This window comes from Rhinolophus sinicus, chromosome 1 (genome assembly GCF_057876585.1).
Source record: "Rhinolophus sinicus isolate RSI-liver-muscle chromosome 1, RSI-T2T, whole genome shotgun sequence".
NCBI classification, from domain to species: Eukaryota; Metazoa; Chordata; class Mammalia; order Chiroptera; family Rhinolophidae; genus Rhinolophus; species Rhinolophus sinicus.
In genome coordinates this window covers 135,106,639-135,129,449 of record NC_142501.1, presented here as the reverse complement: position 1 = coordinate 135,129,449, position 22,811 = coordinate 135,106,639, and the positions used below count along the sequence as shown (strand labels likewise).

The window sequence follows — 22,811 nt, the reverse complement described above, 5'->3', positions numbered from 1 at the left end:
AAAAGTATAAATAACTATTAGGGGCTATCTGAACCCAGGGACATTTTCTAAGTGTGGACATTTTGACAGGACCAAATATCAACAACCATTTGGCATGGATCAAATATAGTCGTGGACATTTTGGACAGGACTACATTTTAAGGCCCTTTGGGCATGGACATCCATGAATCCATTGTTTCAGATAGGACCAAAGATCCTACAAGAAACAACTGAGCTACATGTGTCAAGACATTAAAATGTCCCTAACCTCTAACCCAATCGAGGGGTATTTACCAAAAAAAAAAAATCCAAAAGCAGGTAAAAAATTATGTATGCAGAAAGATGCTTAACTTCAGTATATTTGGTTAGGAGCCCAGGCTCCATAGCCATCCTGCTAGGATTCACTTACAGGCTATACAACATTTGGTAAATTTCTTAATCTCTCTGTTTCCACAGTTATAAAAGCAAAACAAAACAAAAAAAAAATGGACAAAAAATGGACAATAAAAGTACCTACTTCAAGAGGGTTTCATGAAGATTAAATGAATTAATATGTTAAAACACTCAGCACACAGTATGCCTTCTGCAAATGTGTGTCACTTATTTAAAAATACTAAGCACCAATTATGTGTCAGGCACTGTCCTACATAAGGCAGTTGGGTTATATCAATGAACAAAACAAATGAAGAATCCTGCCCTCTTGTAGCTTACAAGTGGGAGACAATAAACAGTGGTAGGACAATGAAGTTCACAAACTTGTTGCGACGATGTTGCTAACCATTTTTGATATCAGAGGGATTATTCATTATGAATTTGTACCAAATGGACAGTTAACCAGGTTTACTATTTGAAAGTGCTGAAAAGGCTGCACAAAAAAGTTAGACGACCTGAACTTTTTGCCAACAATTCATGGCTCTTGCATCACAACAATGCACCAGCTCACACAGCACTGTCTGTGAGGGAGTTTTTAGGCAGTAAACAAATAACTGTGTTGGAACACGTTCCCTACTCACCTGATATGGCCCTCAATGACTTCTTTCTTTACCCGAAGATAAAGGAAATATTGAAAGGAAGACATTTTGATGACATTCAGGACATCAAGGGTAATATGATGACAGCTCTGATGGCAATTCCAGAAAAAGTTCCAAATTGGTTTTAAAGAGTGGACTAGGCGCTGGCATTGATGCACTGCTTCCCAAGGGGAGTACTTCGACGGTGACCGTAGTGATATTCAGCAATGAGATATGTAGCACTTTTTCTAGGATGAGTTCGTGAACTTAATTGTCAGACCTCGTATGTAATAAGTAAATGATGGAGTATGAAAAGGTGAGAAAAGCTATGGGGAAAAAATTAAAAAAGGGAAAGAATCATGGAATGGCAAGTACCGGAGTGGTAGGGGTTGCAATTTTTAAATACTAGTCGGAATACAGCTCATTGAAAAGGTGACACTGAAGCAAAGATTTAAAGAAAGAGTCAGCTGGGTGAATATCAGGAGTAAGCGTGTTCCAACTATGGTGAAGACCAAACATAGTGGCCCTAAGGGGGAAACATGCCTGGCACATTAGAGCCAGAACAAGGGCAATTAGAGCAGATGGGCAAGGGAAAGGCAGGAAAAAAAGGATCAGGGCAGTTAAGGATAAGGGACCAACTCCCGTAGGGCCAGTAGACAAATGTGCTTTAAGTGAGCTGGGAGTCACGCAGGGTTTGCAGAAGACTATCCTTTCAAACATCTGAAAGGATCACTTTAGCTACTGTGCTGAGAACAGAGTACAGGGGACCCCTCAGTAGGCTATTTGTGACTCAAGTGTTAGCAAAACCCTCGTCTTTCAGCATAAGAAATTGCTCTTGGATTCAGTAAACCTTCTAGCTCTGTTCCCCAGGAAACCATACAGGCAAAATGTTAGCTGTGTTACCAGGCAACATTGCTTATGGTAAAAATGACCCATTGATAAATAGCTTGGGAATGAAAGGAGCTATCAATACCTGGTGAGCGGCCAAAACATTGGGCTTCTTTTAGTGTGATGACTCCAATAACTGGACATTGTGCCTTGTAGGGACCTTGGGAGCTATGCTCACTGGCTGTCATACAAGATAAAGGCTCTGTAGAACATGGGGCCTCTAAACCAGATTAGCTACATATCTACTCATGGGAGCCTCATTACTCACACCTAAGCTTCACCTGGAAGGAGAGGAGAAGCACCGAGAATAGTTCTGGCTCTTGTCTTTATGGATAGCTACAAGGAACCCTATCAGAGTGAACATCTGACGCTTCCCCGCTGGTAAGTGGTTTCCAGTCTCACATCCTTCCAAGTGAATCTGATCTTAAATGTAGCTCATGGCAACCTATAAGTCTGTCAGGTTGAGCCCTAAGAAAATTCCCTGGGTAGGCACCCAAGCAAGAAATGGTAGTGGCTTGGACCAGGATGATAGTGGTATAAATCAGACAAAATAGTTAAGATTATAAAGATAATTTGAAGGGGAGCTTATAGGATCTTCTAATGAATAGAATGTGGAATGTGAGGGAAGGAATAAAGTTAGGGATAATGCCAAGATTTGTGGCCTTTGCAACTGGAAAGATGGAGTGAGAAATTTGGGAAAGGGAAGACGGGATATCACAAGTTCAATTTTAGACAAGTTAATTTTGAGCTGAAGGTCATTCGTCATCTCACTTTCTTCGCAATGACCCAAGACGGCTGCAGTAGCTCCAAGACAGATAAGCTCACGTGACAACACCCAAAGAAGGGCTATCGCTTCATAAATTGAAGGAAACCAGAGTCCCAGCAGACTTCCTTTATGTGTCACTATGCCTAAACCAATCGTTGGCAAAGAGAATGGAACTAACATAACTGACTTTAGGCTGAACAACATTCATAAACTGCCCCCTTGGTGCTGGTAGGTGGGGACAGGGGGCCCATGAAACGCATGAGTACTAAATACCTGAGCTTCTATTAAGAAGGAAGGAGAGGAATGACACAGGTACAGTGCCTGTCAAAGGTACTGTCAAGGGTATTGAATGAACCATCCACATTAATGTTAAAAATCACCCAGAATAAAAGTGAGATCAGTAATAAAGTACAGGTACAATATAAGACAGGGAGCCAACAGATAAGAGAAAGAAACCTACCCTCTGTTCCATGAAGAAAAGACATCAATACAAACCCTGTGAAATTTCAAAATAACAGATCCTAAATGACTTGAGGAAAGAACAAGAATTAAGAATCTGACTAAAACCAGAAATTCTCAATTGTAGAAGACAGAGCAATGCCTCAAAAATTCCAGAGTGGAAAAAAAAAAAATTCCAGAGTGAAATAATTTTGACCTAGACTCTTACATCCAAATGATCAACCAAGTGAGAAGGCAGAATAAAGACAATTTCAAACACGTAAGGACACACCACTTGAGGATCTCTAGCAAACAAGGATGAAAACCTAATAAAGTAGATGTGAGAACACAAGCTACAGTGGAAATGATCCAAGAGTGAAATGAAAAAGGTCCCAGGATGGCAGCTGTGCAACAGGACTAGACAATAATTCATCCTATTAAAACAGAAAATTGATGAGCTCCATGAAAGGAAGGAAGAAATGGATTCAGTTCAAAAGACAGAATAACTAAGAAGCTGGCTTAATGACAGGAATGCATGTGTCTCTTCTTAATAGAAAGGAAAAGATATGTAACAAAAAACTCCAGCAGAATGCTGCTTATTGTCTACCCACACCTTTCTTCCCTTATTCCTTGCTGAAAGGAACCTATTTTTTATTTTCTTTTATAAGGTGTCAGGTGAGAAACATGATTAGAGAAGGTAGCCTCTCCCCCGGACTCATGGGATAAATCACCACAGGTCAAAACTAAGCCAGGAAATCCCATTCTCCTTTGTCATCCATTGGCCTGAGCAACTGTTCCTGTCCCACCATGGACAAGTGATTCAGTTCAGACCAATGAGACATACAGGAAAGGCATCTGGGGGAGCTTCTTGAAAGCTTCCTCCAAGATGAAAAAATGCTGAAAGGGAGTTGGGGAGTGGGGCATTGCTTTAAAGGGAGTTATTGGGCAATTGGTGAACGTGCATATGGACTGTGTATATTGTGGTAGGTGTGGAGATGCACCATTCACAAGCAGAAGACTCACTGCCAGGTGTCAGCAGCATGGTTAGCTGTTAGCTTCATCGGAGTTGGCTTCAGGTTTCAAGAGAGGGTCTCGCTGTTCCCTGCATAGCTCCCACTCCATAACTGAGCAAAGGTATGCCAGGCAATTTCTGTCCAACATGGAAATCCTCTAAGAGACAATCCTGACTCCAGACCTGCTCTTTGTGCTGGCAGACAGGGTATCATCACAACCAGACAGCTAATCCTGCGTCCTTCTTTTAATTTTGTGCAATCCTAATTCTGGCTCAGGATCTGCTTCCCAGAGAACTCAACCTATGACCATTAACAATGTCCAATTTCCTAAATTTAATAATTATTCCATGATCACATAACAGAGTCCTTTTCTTAGGTAATAGGTGGTGAAGTAGTTAAGATTAAAGCCTCATAACCTCTGCAACTTTCTCTCAAAAGGTTCACCAAAATAAAAACAACTACAGCTCTAGATATACAGACACAGGTCGAAAAGGAAAACACAAATATAGCAAAATGTTTACAACTGATGAATCTAGGTGAAATTTAGACAACAGCTCACATTACTATCCTCACAATTTTTTTATAAACTTTAAAATGTCTCAAAAACACATTTTAAAACAAGATCCAAAAGCAGCAGCACCCATTCTATCCCCTTCTTCCTGCATTTTAGTAAGTGAGAAAAAGATGCTTGGAGCTACAGCAGCCACTGGCAATAAGAGAAAGGTCAGGATAATCTGATATGTCACCTGTGGTTGGATATTCTGTAAAATGCTGCCAAAAACAACCACAATGACACACCAGGAAAAACAAAAACAACTATTCAAGGAAGTCATGGTCGATGTGTGAAAATACGTATATGGATGACATGACTTTGAGCAATTGATGGATTACAGGAAAAGAGAAGTCATTTGTCTTTATAGTAGGAACATCATCCTTCTGTTGGCATGGGGTCATGACCCATGGGTAGAGAAGGAAATGTAACCATAACTCACAACTCCATTCAGCAATATTTGCACAATAATTAAAAAACAAGGGACCAACATAAAAACAAAGCACCAGAGACTTCATTAAGGTTACAAAACAGACTGTAAACATTTTCAACTTGTCGTTATAAAAGGTACAGCTAATAGAAGTTGGGAGATGGAGTGGGGGAGGGCAAAAGGAAAAAGGAGAAGCAGTTACAAGAGCAGGATTTCAATTTTGAATCCCATTAGGACGAAAAATCTCCTCCTAACATATTCCACTTGACTCATTTTTTTGTTTTAATGAGATATAACTCATATCATAAAATTCACCAATTTGTTCATCAGTTTTAATTAGGTTATTTGTCTTTTATTATTGAGTTATGAGTTCTTTACATAGCCTAGATAAAAGGCCCCTATTAGATACAACTTGCAAATATTTTCTCCCATTTTGCGGGTTGTCTTTTCACTTTCTTAATGTCCTTTGCGGCACAAAAGTTTTTAATTTTGATGATGTCCAATTTATCTATTTTATTTTTTGCTTGTCCTTTTAGTGTCTTATCTAAGGCTTTACCTAGCCCAAGATCACTAAGATTTACTCATATTTTCTTCCAAGACTTATAATTTTAGCTGTTACAGTCAGGTCTGTGATCCACTTTCAGCTAGTTTTTGTGAACTGTAGGAGGAAGTGGTTCAAATTCCTTCTTTTGCATGCAGATCTCCAGGTGTCTCAGTAACATTTCCTGAAAAGACTGTTCTTTCCCTATAACTATCTTGGCATCTTTGTCAAAAAAAGAAAATTATCATAGGGTTTATTCCTGGACTCTCGATACTATTCAATTGATTTACATGTACTGACACTTTTTTAATTAAGGTAAAATCCACATAATATAAAATTAACCATTTTAAGGTGTACAACTCAGTGGCATTTACTATATTTACAATGTTTTGCAACCAACGCCTCTATCTAGTTCCGAAACATTTTCATCATCCCAAAAGGAAACCTGTACCCATTAGGTAATCACTCCCCATGCCCCCCTCCCCCCCGCAACCACTAATCTGATTTCTATCCTTATGGATTTACCTATCCTGGATATTTCATATCAATGGAATCATACAATATGCGATCTTCTGTGTCCAGCTTCCTTCATTTAGCATGATGTTTATGAGGTTCGTGCACTTTGTAGCATTTATCAGTACATCATTCATTTTTATGGCTGCTTAATATTCCATTGCATGGATATACTGCCTTTTGGTTAGCCATTCATCAGTGGATGTACACTGGGGTTGTTTCTACTTTTTGGCCAATGTAAACTACTATGTAAGTACTGCTATGAATATTCATGTACAAGTATTTGTTTGAATACCTGTTTTCAATTCTTTTGGGTGCATAAGTAAAAGTGGAATATTTGGGGCATATTGTAATTCTAGGTTTAACTGTTTCAGGAACTGCCAAACTGTTTTCCACGGCAACTGCATCTTTTCACATTCCTACCAGCAACTTACAAGGGTTCTAATTGCTCCACATCCTTGCCAACACTTGTTACTTACTGTTTCCTGACTCGTTTTCAAATGTGACATCCAGAACTTAACACAATACTTCAAATGTAATCTGAACAGTACAAAATAAAGTAAGACTAACACTTTTGCTCTTATGAACCTCTTCCTCATACCCTGTTTCCCTGAAAATAAGACCTAGCCGACAATCAGCTCTAATGAGTCTTTTGGAGCAAAATTACGTAAGATTGGGTATTATATTATATATTATATTATACTATACCTGGTCTTATATCATATAAGACCTGGTCTTACAGTAAAATAAGACCGGGTCTTATATTAATTTTTGCTCCAAAAGACACATTAGAGCTGATTGTCCGGCTAGGTCTTTTCAGGGAAACATGGTATTAGTTCAGACTGTGAATCTATGAAGACTTTCTGGTAGTCACATTACATTTTATATCCACATTGAGTTTATCACAATAATTAAAATACATCAGTTGTTTGTATTCAACTACATCTCCCTTACCCCTATAATTATGCAGCTGTTTTTTGAACCCATACACCTAAGCTCCATTATCATGTTAGCGTTGGCCCATCACTTCAGAAATATTATTTTCAAAAATTAACCTTAAAAATTTCATTTCATCCAAAAATTTCATAAGCATAGTATCAATGTTTCGGTTCACATCATTGCAAAAATATGCACAATGACCTTCAGGATTTGATTAGAAATTTTTCTCCAGTTTTCATCAATTCATTATCCATTAATTTTTGGAGGTGCTACTCAACCAATCACATTTCCACCTAATTTTATGGTAATCCAGCCCACGTGGTAAACAGAGAAAACTGTTATAAAATATCTGGCTGAAATCCAATTATGCTGTTACCTTCTGAATTCTTCTGATCCACAGTCTAATAATCCTATCTAAAAAGAAGGTTAGTCTATCATAATTTTGTTTACTGAGTCCATGCAATACTTTCCTTTAAAAATGTAATCATAGTCAATGTTTTTAGCTCATAAGACACGATGAACTCTGATTAGATCATACTAGGTTTCAAATCATATTTTGAGATTTTTATAGCAACATTAAAATATAATACAATAAAAAAGCAATATGTAGCACTCAAGACTACACAGGGAAGATATCCCATGTGTTATTTCAGATGATCAAGACAAATGTGTTATCAACTTACTATAACTTAAGTTGATAAGTTTTTAAGATTCTACAAGTCTCCTCAACCATATAAAATTCAATAGGAAAAAAGTTTTCCCCAGGTGTTCACAAAAAACTAGTAAACTTTAAGGAGTTTTGTGTTTCTAAAAACATAGGTAATTTTATTGAGACCAATTCCTCTCTTTCCTTTAAGAGCATATTCCTAGCTCAAAAATCTCTTTTACGAAGGCTTCACAAGTTATTCCAGTTTAAAATAGCCTCTCTCTGCTTTGCCATTTTGTGATATCGACTATCTCTACTCGTCTACCACCACTCGCTTCAACACTCACGTCACCTGACGCTTGGTATTTATCACTAGTTAACTCTGATAATTTACTTATTGTCTACAATAGGACCCAGTGGAGAAGAGATTTTTCTCATTATTTTCTAACTTCATCACGACCAACATACAACAGTGCTTATGAAAAGGTGATTCATATATTTTTCATATAATATTTATAAACCTATAAAGAATTAAAGTGAAAATTATCTGGTAAGTCTGAAAACACATTAGGGTCCTCTGGTTCTTTGGGGTGATTGTAACGTGGTAATTAAAAGGGAAAGCTGGGTCAAGGAAGGGATTCCCCAAGATGAGGTAGCTCTGTGCATATTTCAAGGTAGTGGGCAAAGAGGCAGGGAAGAAATGAAGATACAGGTGGTAAAGAAAAATGTGGAAAGAATAAGATTCCGGGGCACAAGTGAAGAGAAGAGAAGTGTAGGACATCTTTCTTTCTGAAAAGGGAAAACTAGGTACAGAGATAAGTTGAAGTAGATACGGGTTAAATTCAGCAGCTTGTGTTAAGAGAGAGTGAATGTTTATTTAGCTCCTAAAATGTATTCAGTAAGTACTATATCAGTTTCCCGATATAGTAGTCTGATGACAAACTACCACAAACTTAGTGGCTTTAAACAACACAGATTTATTATGTTACATTTCTGGAAGTCAGAAGTCAAAAAGAGGTCTTACTCGGATAAAATCCAAGTGTCAGCACAGCTGCATTCCTTTCTGGATACTCTAAGGAGAATCCATTTTCTTGCCTTCGGGGGGCATGTAGAGGCTGCCCACATTTCTTGGCTCATGGCCCCCTTCTATCTTCAAAGCCAGCAGTGGCAGGCTGACTGCTTCTCATAAGGTCCTCTCTCTGGTTCTGACTTTTCTGCCTCCTACTTCCTCCTTTAAAGACCCTTGTGATTAAATTAGGTCCACCCGATAATCCAGGGTACGCTCCCTATTTTAAATCTGGCTGATTGGCAAGCTTAATGCCATCTGAAACCTAAATTCCTTTTTGCTATGTAACACAACATTCACAGCTTCCAGGTTGAAGATGTGGACATATGGGGAGGCCATTATTCTGCCTGACACACACTATTTTACATGTTTCTTTTCTTTTTATTTAATCCTTACAACAACTCTGTGACAGAAAGCATCTTTTACTCATTTTATACAAGAGGAATCTGAGATTACCCGTAGCACCTTTAGAGACTTTAAATAACTTAATCCAAACTTCCAGGTTTATAGGCAATGCTATTATGTTTGTGGAACTCAACCAGCAGAACCAGGATTCTGGTGGCACATCCTCCGCTAGGCTGTTTCTAAAGCCCTCCGTACTCTTTTTCTATTTGTGTGTGTGTGTGCGCACACGCGAGTGTGTGCTAGGGTGAAGGGAAATGTACAAAATGTAAGGCTTTTCTTGCCACCTAATTCAACTAAATCCATCTCACCTTTCATCACTTTATATTTGAGATCCATTTAAAGAAATGTTTTCACACCTCTACATACCATGCTACATTCCATTTAGACTTCTGTGTATGAGAAGAGGTCATATGTTAAGGCACAAGGCTAAAATTATGTGAAAAGGTAACATCAGATGTGAAAATCCAAAGCATTTATGTATCTCTGATCCTCGTTTACCAATTTTGGATGGATTACAGAATTTAAATTTCTTCCTAAATTGTACAATATTAGGTTCCCAATTTGAACATATAAATTATTTTTAAAACTATTTCAGATAAATTCCCCAAGGTATAATATATTGATTAGAAATTATCAATATTTTGATAATCTTAATATATCTTGACACATATAACCCATTATTTTTCAGAATCCCATCAATCATTTAGTAACATATACTTTTTTAAAAAATGGCTTTTGGGATGATGTAATTGATTTCCAGGTATCCCTTCTCATCTAATAATGAACTCTTATACTGTTGCTTGGCCTTTCCCTAAACACTTGGGTAACAATAATTTTTTTATGTCCCAAAAAATGAAGATCAGGGAAGGGGACTGTGACTGACGGCAGAAGCCTTGCTGTTAAATGGTTGGCAAATGTCTTGACGGAATTTATACCGCAGAGCAGCTATTTTAATCTTTCCTGGGTTATGGCCTCTACTTTGAGAACCTGACGAACCTATGGACCTCTCACTAGAAAAATGCACATGAACACATAATCAAAATTTTTCATACAACTTATTTTATTGCATTTTAAATTGATTGCCAACACAGACCATATAAAACCAGTCTTTGCAAGGATCTGTATGTCTCAGTTTTGGTTTTGTGCCAAAATTTGCTACACCCAGGAATAAAGTCCAAAGTATATAATAAAACAAACCAAACTTTATTTTTGACAATTAGATACCAAAGTAGTGATGACTGCTGTCTATAGAGCCTCTGGCACCAAAGCACAGTTCTAGGAGAAAATCCACCTCTTTTACATTATTCTCCAGGAAAAGGTGGGGGAAACATAGGTGGTTAGAAGGCGCAGGTCCTCACAGTAAGAGAAGACTGCTGACTGAATTTAACAAGTGCAGACCAAAACATTTTATATTTGTATATATTTATAAAAGGAAAGACACAGTTTCAGAAATTCGGATGTATTAAGATAAATTTTAAATATTTGGGGGGAAAAATATCATACCAGACCTACTATGTTCCTACTACTTAATCATTCAAAGTGTATTATGTTCAAAATAGAGTACATACGCCCTTCAGAGGCAGGGTGATCAAGCCAATGGGATGAAAAGAAAATACTAGAAGATTATATACAAGGTCTGACAATTAAGTTCGCAAAGTTGTTGCAACGATGTTGCTAACTTTTTGATATCAGAGGGATTATTCATTATGAATTTGTACCAACTGGACAAACAGTTCACCAAGTTGACTATTTGGAAGTGCTGAAAAGGCTACATGAAAAAGTTAGACGACCTGAACTTTTCGCCAACAATTCATGGCTCTTACATCACGACAATGCACCAGCCCACACAGAACTGTGAGGGAGTTTTTAGCCAGTGAACAAATAACTGTATTGGAACACCCTCCCTACTCACCTGATCTGGCCCCCAATGACTTCTTTCTTTACCCGAAGATAAAGGAAATATTGAAAGGGAGACATTTTGATGACATTCAGGACATCAAGGGTAATATGATGACAGCTCTGATGGTCATTCCAGAAAAAGAGTTCCAAAACTGCTTTGAAGGGTCGACTCGGTGCTGGCATTGGTGCTTAGCTTCCCAAGGGGAGTACTTCGAAGGTGACTGTAGTGATATTCAGCAATGAGGTATGTAGCACTTTTTCTAGGATGAATTCGCTAACTTAATTGTCAGACCTCGTACATATGTATCATCTTAAATTTGAAATTTGAGCTTTACTAATATTCAGTACATGAGACTGGCACCAGCGTCAGGCTGCTTCAGTCTTGCAGCACTGATGTGAAGTACGCTGGGTACCACAGATTAGCTAGCTCACTTGACCTCCAGTCCACTTATACGCAATTTGAAAAGCACTTTTTCAGTTGTTGTGGGGGCAAGCACCGTTGTGGAAATGTGATTATTTCTCCACAGCATCATTCCAGTGTCCATCTCCAGCTTCTTGGGTGACAAGAAGCAGTGTGACAGTAGCAGCAGCAGCTGAGGCTCCTTGGACTTCCTAATCCTGGATAGTAACTATGGGTCTGTCCTGCAGTTTCCAGGACATCTGGAGACAAGTGCAGCAGAGATGGCACACACTCTGGACTCGAGCAGAGCTCCCCTTGTGTGGGTGACCACCGTGAAACCTGCTGTTAGGCCCTGCTACCAATTCTGTGAGCACCTAATACCATGTATTAAGTCTCTACTAGCTTACAATACTCAGTGTCTGTGACACTGAATACACACAGTATGACAGTAAATAAAAGTATCCTAAAGGAAAAGTGGCAGTTTCACATCCTGGAGGGGTCATTTGGAATGTCCTCACCTGTTTGTTCACTTTCAGCATACTGCCACATCCTGCAGCTTACATGGGCCCAACTCAGTTATTGCCATAAATCATTAGAATTAATCTCTCACTAACAGATTTTTAAAAGATTTTTGCAAAGAAAGGCAGATAAAACATCATGTTAGTAAAGCAAAATACAAGCAAGCAACAAGAAAATGGTAGAGCTGACAACTGCCAGTTACCAATACCAGTGCTTTATCAAAAACTGTAAGGTTAAAAAAGTGATTTCCTTGTGAAACATAAAACTGTAAAACTCGTAGAAAAAAAGTAGGAAAAAAAAACCTGTGAGACCTAAAATGAGGTGAAGACTCTACAGACATGACACCAAAAATACAATTCATCAAAGAAAAAAACTGTTAAATGCAGTACATGAAAATTTAAAACTTTTTTGCTCTGTAAAAGACCCTGTTATGAGAATGAAAAAACAGTCTATGAATTGGAAGAAAATTTTTGCTAACCACCTTTCTGACAAAGGACTTTTATCTAGAGTATGTAATAAAACTCTCAAGACTCAACAATGAAAAACAATGTGACTCGCTCATTAGAGAAACAATTAATTTGCCCACTTTAATTTACAAATTCAAAATACAATGAGATATCACTACACAACCATTAGAATGACTACAATTCTAAAAACAATGAAAATACCAAATTCTGGCAAGCATATAGAGAAACTATCTTTCATACATTGCTGGTAGGAATATACAGCCAGTCTGAAAAACAGTGTGGCAGTTTCTTAGAAAACTAAACACATTTACAATACAACTCAATGATGGCACTCTTGGGTATTTATCCAAGAAAAATGAAAACTTTTGGCCACCCAAAAACCTGTACACAAATGTTTACAGCAGCTTTATTCATAACAGCCAAAAACTGGAAACAACTCACATGTTTTTCAACAGGTAAATAGTCAAAGAAACTGTGCACTGTGGTACATCCATACAACGACTACTACTCAGCAATGAAAAGAAATGAACTACTGATACACAGGACAACGTGGATGATTCTCCAGGTCATTGCGCTGAGTGAAAAAAAGTCAATTTCAAAAAGTTACATACAGTATGATTCCATTTATGTAACATTCTCAAAACAACAATTATAGAGAGGAGAAAAATGAGTGGTTGCCAGGAAATAGGGGTGAGGAGGGTAAGGAAGAAGGGGGCCTTGATCTGCATTAGGGAGGTTCTTGGCAGTAAGGGACCAGTACTGTATCTTGATTGTGGTGGTGATTAAATGAATCTACACATGAAATGTTATCCAATTACACAGAACCACACACACACACGTGCACATGCATGACTGCATTAAAAACCGTGAAATCTGAATACGGCTACTTAACAATATTATACTAATGTCAGTTTCCTGGTTTCATGTTGTTATATTTTGTTATGTAAGATATTACAACTGGGGGATGCTGAATGAAGGTTACACAGGACTCCCTGTACTTTTTGTGACATCCCATGAGTCTATAATTATTTCAAAATAGAAAGTATTTTTAAGCAATGACATTCAATCACACATATTTTTTAAATTAATATTTTAAGTGGAATCAAAAGCATGGAAATAACACATTTAAAATATTTATCATCTTTATCTCATTATTTTTGGTTAATGTTTTAGTATATATAACATGTAGGATATAGTTTACAACAAACTTACACATATTAAGAACAGAAATAATTTTTTTTATACTGCTAGGTGTAACATAAAATTTCTGCAGACACTGTTATAGAGGCTACAGAAGTCTAAGATTCCATCTATCCCTTAAAATTTTTACTTGGGTAAGAATATGCTAGAACAGGAAAAACACCGAAATGAACATCAAGAAGAACTCAACTCTGTCCACAGTTTAAACAAGTCACAACCTCATTCTCATCTACAAAAATGTAAGAGCTGTGTTAGATCATTCCCCAGGCCATTCCAGCTCTGAAAACATGACTCTATGAGTTCCACAAGAGGAAAAAGTGCAACAACCATAAGAAATCTATGACTAAAACTCTAACCAGTATTTACTAAAAGTATATATACTAAGGGTTCAGTATTGCCGGAAATATTAAATACAACAAGACATAGTTCTAAGCTGTCATCAACACAAACATAGAAAAAAAATCAATGAAGATAATTTTACCTCAAAGAAAATAGATTGCCAAAAGATCCAGTTTAAATCTAAGTATCCAGACGACAGGCACATGTGGCTCTTTTACTTGCATCCTCACAGTTCTTTAAGGCCTCTAATTTCTGCTCGTGGAATTACATTACGTTCTGTTTTACAATAAGTCTCTTGGTGTAAGCTTGGGGTTGTGATGGGTCTTGCAAGAAACAGAATATCAAGACATCTGAAAAAAAATTATTCTCCATCCACTTGAGTTACACATACTAAGACAGAGTTTTAAGAGGTCTATTATTCAGGAGAAGTTAGGCATCTATCAAATAATGACACCACCCTGTGATACCACCTTCTGCTATCCAGAAACATCACCAACCTGCAACATAGACCAAAACCAGGAAAGCAGCAAGAGTCCTCTCTCTAAGCAGTCAAAGCCAACATAATGAGGTCCTAGCACTAACGCTCCATGCACAGGAATTCCTTTGGTTCTCTACTCCGGAGCCTTCTATCATTTTTATCCACTATTCAACAAGTGTGGTTATGGGTTCTAGACTCACAGTGCACTGAAAATATCACATTAGAAAGGCAAGGAAACTTCTACAGGGAGGTGTGATGAGAGTAAACAAAGAGATACAGCTGACAGTAAAGCAATAAGCAAGCCAACCCCCAAAACCAGACATGATTTAGAAAGGAGCGGTTTCACCAACAAATAAACAAAATATGGTGGTGGTCTGTGTATTGCTGACTGAGGACACTAATGGCTGTAGGTCCTTCTGTAAATGAATTGTTATGGTTCACTGACACCCAAGACACATAAACGGAACCACCAAAGTAATTTTTTTTAACGAGTATTATAGACAGCATAATCCAACTTAAATTTTTAAATGGAGAACAAAACTGAAAATTGCATTTAAATTCTCTTTCCAGCATTCTTTAGTATTGAACTAAATTATATCACATCTGAATGTTAGACATACCAAAAAAATAAAGCACAACAAAATAAAACAAAACAAGGAATCCTGAGAAGTTGAAATATTATGTTGAAGTCCATTCAGGCAACAAAGCATACATGCAAATATTTTATGACCTAAAAAATGAGGCTGCATTGCAGTAAGTGAACAAACTAATATCCCTTTCTCATCAATTCCAAGTCGCCCCTTTAAAAAACAACAAAAAACACACCAACTTTAACCTCTCTGAAGTTTGGATGCTCTGAAATAGAGATGTATCTTACAACTGCTGTCATCCAACAACAGGATGTACTTGGTGAAAACCTTATGTTGACATCTCCTGGAAAGATCAAGAAAGCAGCAGCATCAAAGTGTTGTAGGTTCAATCAAAAATGGCCATTCTGGGGTGGCCAGGTGGTTCAGTTAGAACGTGAGCTCTGAACAGGGTTGCCGGTTCGATTCCCACATGGGCCAGTGATCTGTGCTCTCCACAACTAGATTGAAGACAACGAGCTGCCAGAGGGGTGGCCAGATGGCTCACCTGGTCAGAGCGTGAGCACTCAATAGCAAGGTTGCCGGTTCAATTCCCGCATGGGATGGTGGGCTGTGCCCCCTGCAACTAAAGATTGAAAATGGTAACTGGACTTGGAGCTGAGCTGCACCCTCCACAACTAGATTGAAGGACAAAGACTTGACTTGGCGCTGATGGGCCCTGGAGAAACACACTGTTCCCCAATAAAAATTAAAAAATTTAAAAAAAAACTTAAAAAAAAGGCCATTCAAAATAATCTTAAAAAGACAAATAAATGATCAGAAGCCTGTAAAACTATAACTGATGCAGATAATTACAGAAAATTCTCAAAAAAAAATTGCATCCTTTTACCTTAAAAGACAGTATATATAGAGTACTTATCACATTAACTTGGTAAGCACCCAATAAAAGATATCCTTATTATCACAAGAGAAAAAAAGGACTAATAAAGCTGATGAAAGTAACTATGATCACAGTGATCATAATCAATAAGCACTTACGAAGCGCCTTCGAGGCCACCAGCATTGTGCAGGGCCAAGGTCATTATGGTCACTCAAGAAAGCACTATTTTTGATCAAGTAAGTGGTGAGTTGCACAATACAGCCTTTTGAACCAATAAGGTAACTATCACAGTACATTCAGCAGTTATTAGAACTTACTAAGTACTTTCAACTGCCTTTAAAGTACTGTCCTTTAAGCCCTGTATGCAGAACTTAAGAAGTAAATTGTTTACCTAAAGAGTCACCAAATGATTAAATGAATATAAAGGGTCGCCAACAGGAGTCTTATGATTTTCACTGGGGAAAAAAACAAAACTCTCTTCCCATTACTCTTCAGGCTTGGGTAGAATGATTTAGATAAATTCCCTTTTAAAGAAAACCTTTCTAAACTTGGAACTGCACACATCATGGAAGGACCCTCCTCCACTCCTAGGATGTACACATTGTGACGGACCAATTGATACAGGAACATTTACTATAATGCTATTTCTCATTCATACGAAATGTCCAGAAGAGGCAAATGTGCAGAGACGGACTGTCCATAGGTTAGTGGTTGCCTAGGGAAAGGGAGGGAGATTGGGAAGGTGATGAACAAGTTCTGCAGCTGCCGGTGGAGGTGGTGCACAGCTCTGGAATATACTACAAAACATTGAATTGCACACTTTAAACAGATGAGCTGTATGGTATGTAAGATGTCTCAATAGAGCTGTCATTTTGAAACTTTAACTCTTCACAAAACTTGACAAATCCATAATTGCTGCTTTATGGTCAAACTCCATAGGACACATCCCTCTGTCACAGCCTTCCTGGCCTGGTTGGCCCCATCACTGACAGTCCTACAAGGTCCCTTTCTTAACAATCCAGTTCTTCCCCCACAAATACACAGATCAAGCAACAGGCACGGGAGGGTGGGGGGTGGGGTGGGGGGGGAAGGCAGTAATCCATTTTGTAAAAGTTAGAAGAAATACTTAACTCTGTATTTTTATACAAGTGATTTTTCAAAATAATTATTTTATAACATTAAAAATTCTGACACAGACATCTATTTATTACAGCATTGAGTTTGAAAGCATGTGTTACTATTCTATCAGCTAAATATGAATTATGGGCTAGAAGACAGATGTCATCTCATAAAGGCGATCTTCGAAATGGATGATCTCTGTAGGGTATAAGGAAAGACACACCGATGTTTGTAGAATTCCAGAAATATTCTGCCACATAGAATAGCAGTGTTAAAAAAAAAAAAAAAAAAAAAAAAAAAAAAAAATCTAGCTCTCACACATTTAATTGAACAGATTTAACAGACTCCATGGAGTCCAACCCACCTCCCATGGAAGACCAGGTCTGTTTGCTAGGACACTTTGGAAAAAGCTATGTAGAATAAACAAGAGTGAATAATAAATTCACCTAAGCTGGCACTATGTTTTCACTGCCTTTAACCCACATGTAGCACTTGGGCTCTTTAAGGATCCCGCTCAGAGGAACTTATAACTTGCAAGAGAGGCAGACTTAACCTCATCTTTAATGCCTAGCATGGTGTACAAAGTAGGTGCAATTCTCAATAAATATTTGCTTAATAAATGGAGATCTCTCAGCTCATTAGGCCAACTGGCTGCCTGCAGCTGGGCTTTCTATTCCCCTCCAGGACCAGCTTAAAGAAACACTTAAAACAATTGAATCTTATCACTACTTCATCAGCCTACGTAAGTCGTTTCTCATAGTAGCTCCCTTTATGAGCAACACAGGATTAGAATCAAGCCTGTCCGATCCTTCATTGACTATAAGAAGTGCCTGTTGGCAGTTTCAAAGTAATTTGTAATGCTCTCTAGAGATAAGAAAACTAAAAAAACAAGAAAAAAATCGTGCTTAGAGTATGTACACAAATGTATTTTAGGGTAAATAAAGGCAGATAAACTGTTCAGGGACACAGATTTTGATCAATTTTTTAAATGATTATGAATCTATGTTTTGAATACAAACATACTGGTGGCAGCCTTATAGCTCAAGGAAAGATAAAAGAATCAGAATTACTGGGCCTGGAAAAATTAATAAGTGTACAAAAATTGACTGCCTTTCTCCATTCCCAGTAACCACAGCTTACTAATTAAAATTGTCAATTATGATAGTTTAAGGCAGTCCCATCTAAAGGTAATAAGAAGGGGGGAAAAATCTAGAAGAATAAACACCAAACCATTACCAATAGTTACAATGTGATAAGGGCAGGGTTATGGGAGTACTTCTAATTTCTAAATTATACATTTCTTTCATATTAATATTTTTAAATGAGCATGTGATATTTTGGTGGTAAGGAAAATTTTTTTCCTTTAAACACACATACACATTTTTCTCCACTCACCCCCCCCCCCCAATTTGAACTTCTTTACAGCTTATGGTTTTACAGAATACTAGTAGCCTAATAAAACTGCTCAAGGACTTTAGGCAAGAGTGAAAAAAGGCGGGGGGGGGGGGGGGGGGGCGCGCCGGGCGGCTCTAACTTTTGCTAATGGTTTTTACAGACCACAATCTAATGAAGAAATACACACATAACCATACTGTAAGTCAGAGCATAGCTTATACTGTGAAAGGGTTTTACAGAAGCAAGAGGAAAAAGTAGTCACTTACGATTAGGAGAACAGAACAATAACTTGTAGACAAGGTGACATTTGAGCGGGGTTAGATGGATGATGGATCTGGTGAGGTAACAATAGTTGATATTCAGAGCACATGCTCTGCACCCCCCATCCAAAACATTTTAAAGATAAAAATACTTCAAGTAGAGAACATACACCCAACCCACCCCAAACATACTTTATTTTTAAAGTTATTAAATATATATATATATATATATATATATATATATATATATATATATACATAAAATCTGCTCTATAAAGCAATGAAAACTTTCTCACTTCACCTAGGTTCTTCTGTGATCCCATTAGTCCTTTACCATTTTGGCAAAAATACTGTGTCGTTATTACTTTGCACCTGTTACCACACTGAGATACACAGTCTTTCTCCTACGGATGATAATTCTGTATCTTCCCATTAAACAGTATACCTTTGAGAGGAATGACTGTCATCCATTTCTATTTTATCTTCCCACAATACTCCTTAAATAAATGGGTACTCAACAGATGTTGACAGATTAAACCTAGTTCTAATAACTGACAACAAGCTATCATTGTCACAAAAGATGTCTGTGGAACAGATATTATAAACAATTAAGTGACATTTCTGTACACAGAACAAAAAGGTGAATACATCTTCCCCCCAGATAATGAACAAACTGCTGTTGTTTGGGGCAGCTTGTTTAGAAAGGTGTTTATTAAAAAGTAAAAATAAGACTCTCAAGCAGGCTCTGTAAAACATTATCTTTTTCTGTCACAAAGACCAAAGACAACACATTAACTGGGCACTAGAAAGGTACTAGGTGACACAGTGAATTTGCTCAGAAATGGAAGGCAGTCCTAGTTCCCAGAGATCTCAAGGGACAGTTCACAATTCAAAAAATGTCTTGGCAGTGTGCATACATAAGACAATGTGTTTAAAACAATGTGAAAAGTTCACGGGAAAAATATGTTTTCCAGGAAACATAACCTAGATGTTTCAAAGATAATTCTTTCTGAATGTTTTATGTGTGCACTTTTAAAAATTCAGAAATTCTCTCTATTGTTTAAATAAGCTGATAAGTAAACAAAGACAGAAATTTGGAAACTTGTTTTAATCTTCTACCTTCTATTACGAAATGGAAAGGAAGATTATGCCTGCAAGCTTGCCTGGCATCCTTATCACAGAAGAGGATTAAAGGTGGGGGGGGGGGGACATTAGGTACAATGTCAGGTACTATCAAGATTTCTACAGCACAGCAATTATAATCAATAATATTGTAACATCTATGTATGATGTCAAGTGGGTACTAGACTTATGAGGGTAATAATCACTTTGTAAGTTATATAAACGTCTAATCACTGTGTTATACACCTGAAACTAATATAATATTGTAGGTCAACTGTAATTGAAAATTTTTTAATTTTAAAAGATTACTACAAAAGACCTCGTTTTTGTGTGTCTACATTTCCTCATTCTGTGGGAAGAACAGAGTAACTTTCAAACATTATCTGAAATTGGTTCTCTGTTTCCCAAGTGTAATTTCTGTTTTTCCCAAGTGTAATTTCTGTTTTGTTATTGCTGAGCCTGTGAACTTATGTTCCACACCGCTCAGAAAGTTACTAAACAGTGAGTTAATCAATGATCACTTTGGGAAGTTGTTAGTATTATATTTCGTATTGCTTTAAACTACAACAACAAAAAACACCACTGGGCCAGGTGTTCCCGCAAAATTCACTCTTCTACAGAAGTCATTTTACAAAATTACTAAGAATGGAAAACAGGATGGAATGCTATTTTTGATAATGAGTAGCAAAAGACTACAAAGTAACACACACACTGCTACTTTGTTTATAGGGTTGAAACTTGCACATGCAAGTACTCTACAAAGTATTGCACAAGAAGAAACTCTCGAAAACGAATGCTTATGAAAAACATACCTTTTCTAAGTAAAGTCTAACAAGGAATGTGCTGTTTCTAAATATGATTTCTTTAGCAAGTATTGATTCACAGGTACACCTTAGCAATAATGCTCAAGATGAAAAAACCTCTTACACTTGTTTTATCGATAGTAAAAGTTGCTATTACTAATGATAATTCCTGAGTTCAGTGGAAGTTAACTTTATGGGAAATATCTGTTATGCAAAAAAGTATTTTACAAAACCAACTTCATTTCTATCAGAAGTCTATTTTTTCCTAATCTCATACATCCTAGCAACCAGGTTTTCTTTTTTCCTTTTTCTCCTAAAAGAAACTCCTCCAGTTAGTCGAGAAAACACTTTCCACAGTTCAAAGGTTAGGGCAAATTTGGCTCTACGTAGAGCTCTTCCCCTCACCAGCACACCCCCCTTTTTTTTCTTTTCAAATTATCTTGAATTGAGAGAGTTTAATGCCCCCATATAATTGCAAATCCACGAAAGAGACTTTATGTGCCGAGGAACGAAACTGGGATGGTAGGAAAGACCGACAGCAACCAAGAACCATTTCGCCCTAGAAATCAGCCTCTCCAGAACGCAAGATACGACTCATCCCCAAAGAACCTGCCGCCCAGAAGCCACAATTTCCATCGAATGGCAAAGAAAAGTTGCAAGAAGAGCTCAGCGGCCAGGCAGCCTACGCCGGTGAGGACTGAGAGCAGCAGACACTCGGCAGGCCCCGTCCTCCCTCGGGCGGTGGCTGCGGCGTCTGTGGGGCCGGCTCCGGCTCCAGGTCTGGGGGTGCGCAGCCCGCCCGAAGCAGCGCGGGCACAGAGCCCGCATCCGCACCCCTCCCACGACCGCCAGCAGTGGGCGGAGAGACGAGTAGAGGAAAAGAGGGACAATGCTGGGCCGGGCTGGCGATTCCGCACGCTCCACGGGTCCCCAGCACCCTTTCCGCCCCACGCCGCCAGCTGCCGCGCCAAGTTTGCTGCTCCGCCCTCCCTGCTCGGCCCGGGCGGCGAAGCGGTGGCCGCCGATCTCCTCCCCGCCTCGCCGCCACCACCTTCCTCCCCGCGGGGCGGCTCCCGGAGTCCGCGAGGAGGCGGCGCGCGCGCAAGCCGAATGGGTCGCGCGGTGGGAGCCGGACACGCTGGGCACAGCCGGGAGCTCCCGGGGAGGTGGGCGCGCGAAGGGGAGGGAGCGCGCAAAGAAGCGGCGCGCACGAACCGAGCCGGGCGCGCGGGGGAGCGGGGCGCGCGGCGCTCCCGGAGGACCCGCTGCCGCTCCGGCGGATTTTCGAATGAGGCGGGGTCTGCGCCGCGGTTTAGTGTCCGTTATGAATCTTGGCCCGGGCGGCACAGCTCGCCAGCCATCCTCGCCCGCCCTCCCCTCGGTTCCCATCAGGAGGGGCAGCGGGGCGAGGGCCGGCGACCTCCCCTCCCGCCAGGTCTGGGGCCGCGGATCGGCGGGCATCCGGGCGCCAGCGCCTGGGGCTGGAAGAGAAAGTGAAATGAAGCGCCTTTCCCCAAGCAACACCTACCCGTCCCCAGTCCAAGTGCAGCTGCCTCCTCCTCTGGCGCCGCTGGTCCCCGCCCTCGGGCCCCAGGCTCCGTTCTCTTGACAATGGCGCGTCCCCTTTAAGGAATAATCCTATCGGAACCGTTCTGTGGTTAAACCTCCCTCCGACTCTGATTTTAGCCGGATTTCTCGCTCTCTCCCCCGGAGCCCGACGCGCGCTCGGCTGTACTGCGAGTGCTTCCCACCCCTTCCCCACCCCGCCCACTCCCTCGCCTTTCTGGTTGGCGAGAAACACTACAACAGGAACAGAAATTCTCTCATTTCACTGGCCTGTCAAGCCGCCACTCAGAGCTACCCCCACCCTAACTCCGCCCCTTTTTCCGGGTTGGTCCTGCCTCTAATCACTCTCGCTCCTCTAGTCTACCGTTGCTTTGGAGAACTGGCAGTCAAGGCTCACCCTCCCGCCTCCGGAAAGCGAACTTTATTTTTATTGGTGAAAGAACATCTTCCTGTGCACCTGATTGGACAAGGAAGGAGTTAGTCTGCACGCCCCTTATCCATTATCGCTCTCCCTTTATGGGTAGAAGAAATACAGCCGTACAGTCCTCCCTACTTTTCCTTCTTCTAAGCGGCTTTCCCTTTAAATATTGGTA

The 22,811-nt window shown here is 39.4% G+C and overlaps 1 protein-coding gene across 3 annotated transcripts in view; it reads right to left on the bottom strand.

The window, feature by feature from the left end:
- FRYL (FRY like transcription coactivator) overlaps positions 1-22,397 on the bottom strand; it is a 241,156-nt gene extending 218,759 nt beyond the window's left edge. For all 3 annotated transcript variants that reach the window (XM_074324663.2, XM_019741013.3, XM_019741016.3), the window contains exon 1: positions 22,181-22,397. The gene's annotated coding sequence lies outside the window, so the exon portion shown is untranslated. The remainder of the gene's footprint in view (positions 1-22,180) is intronic.
- Positions 22,398-22,811: the final 414 nt, after the last annotated feature.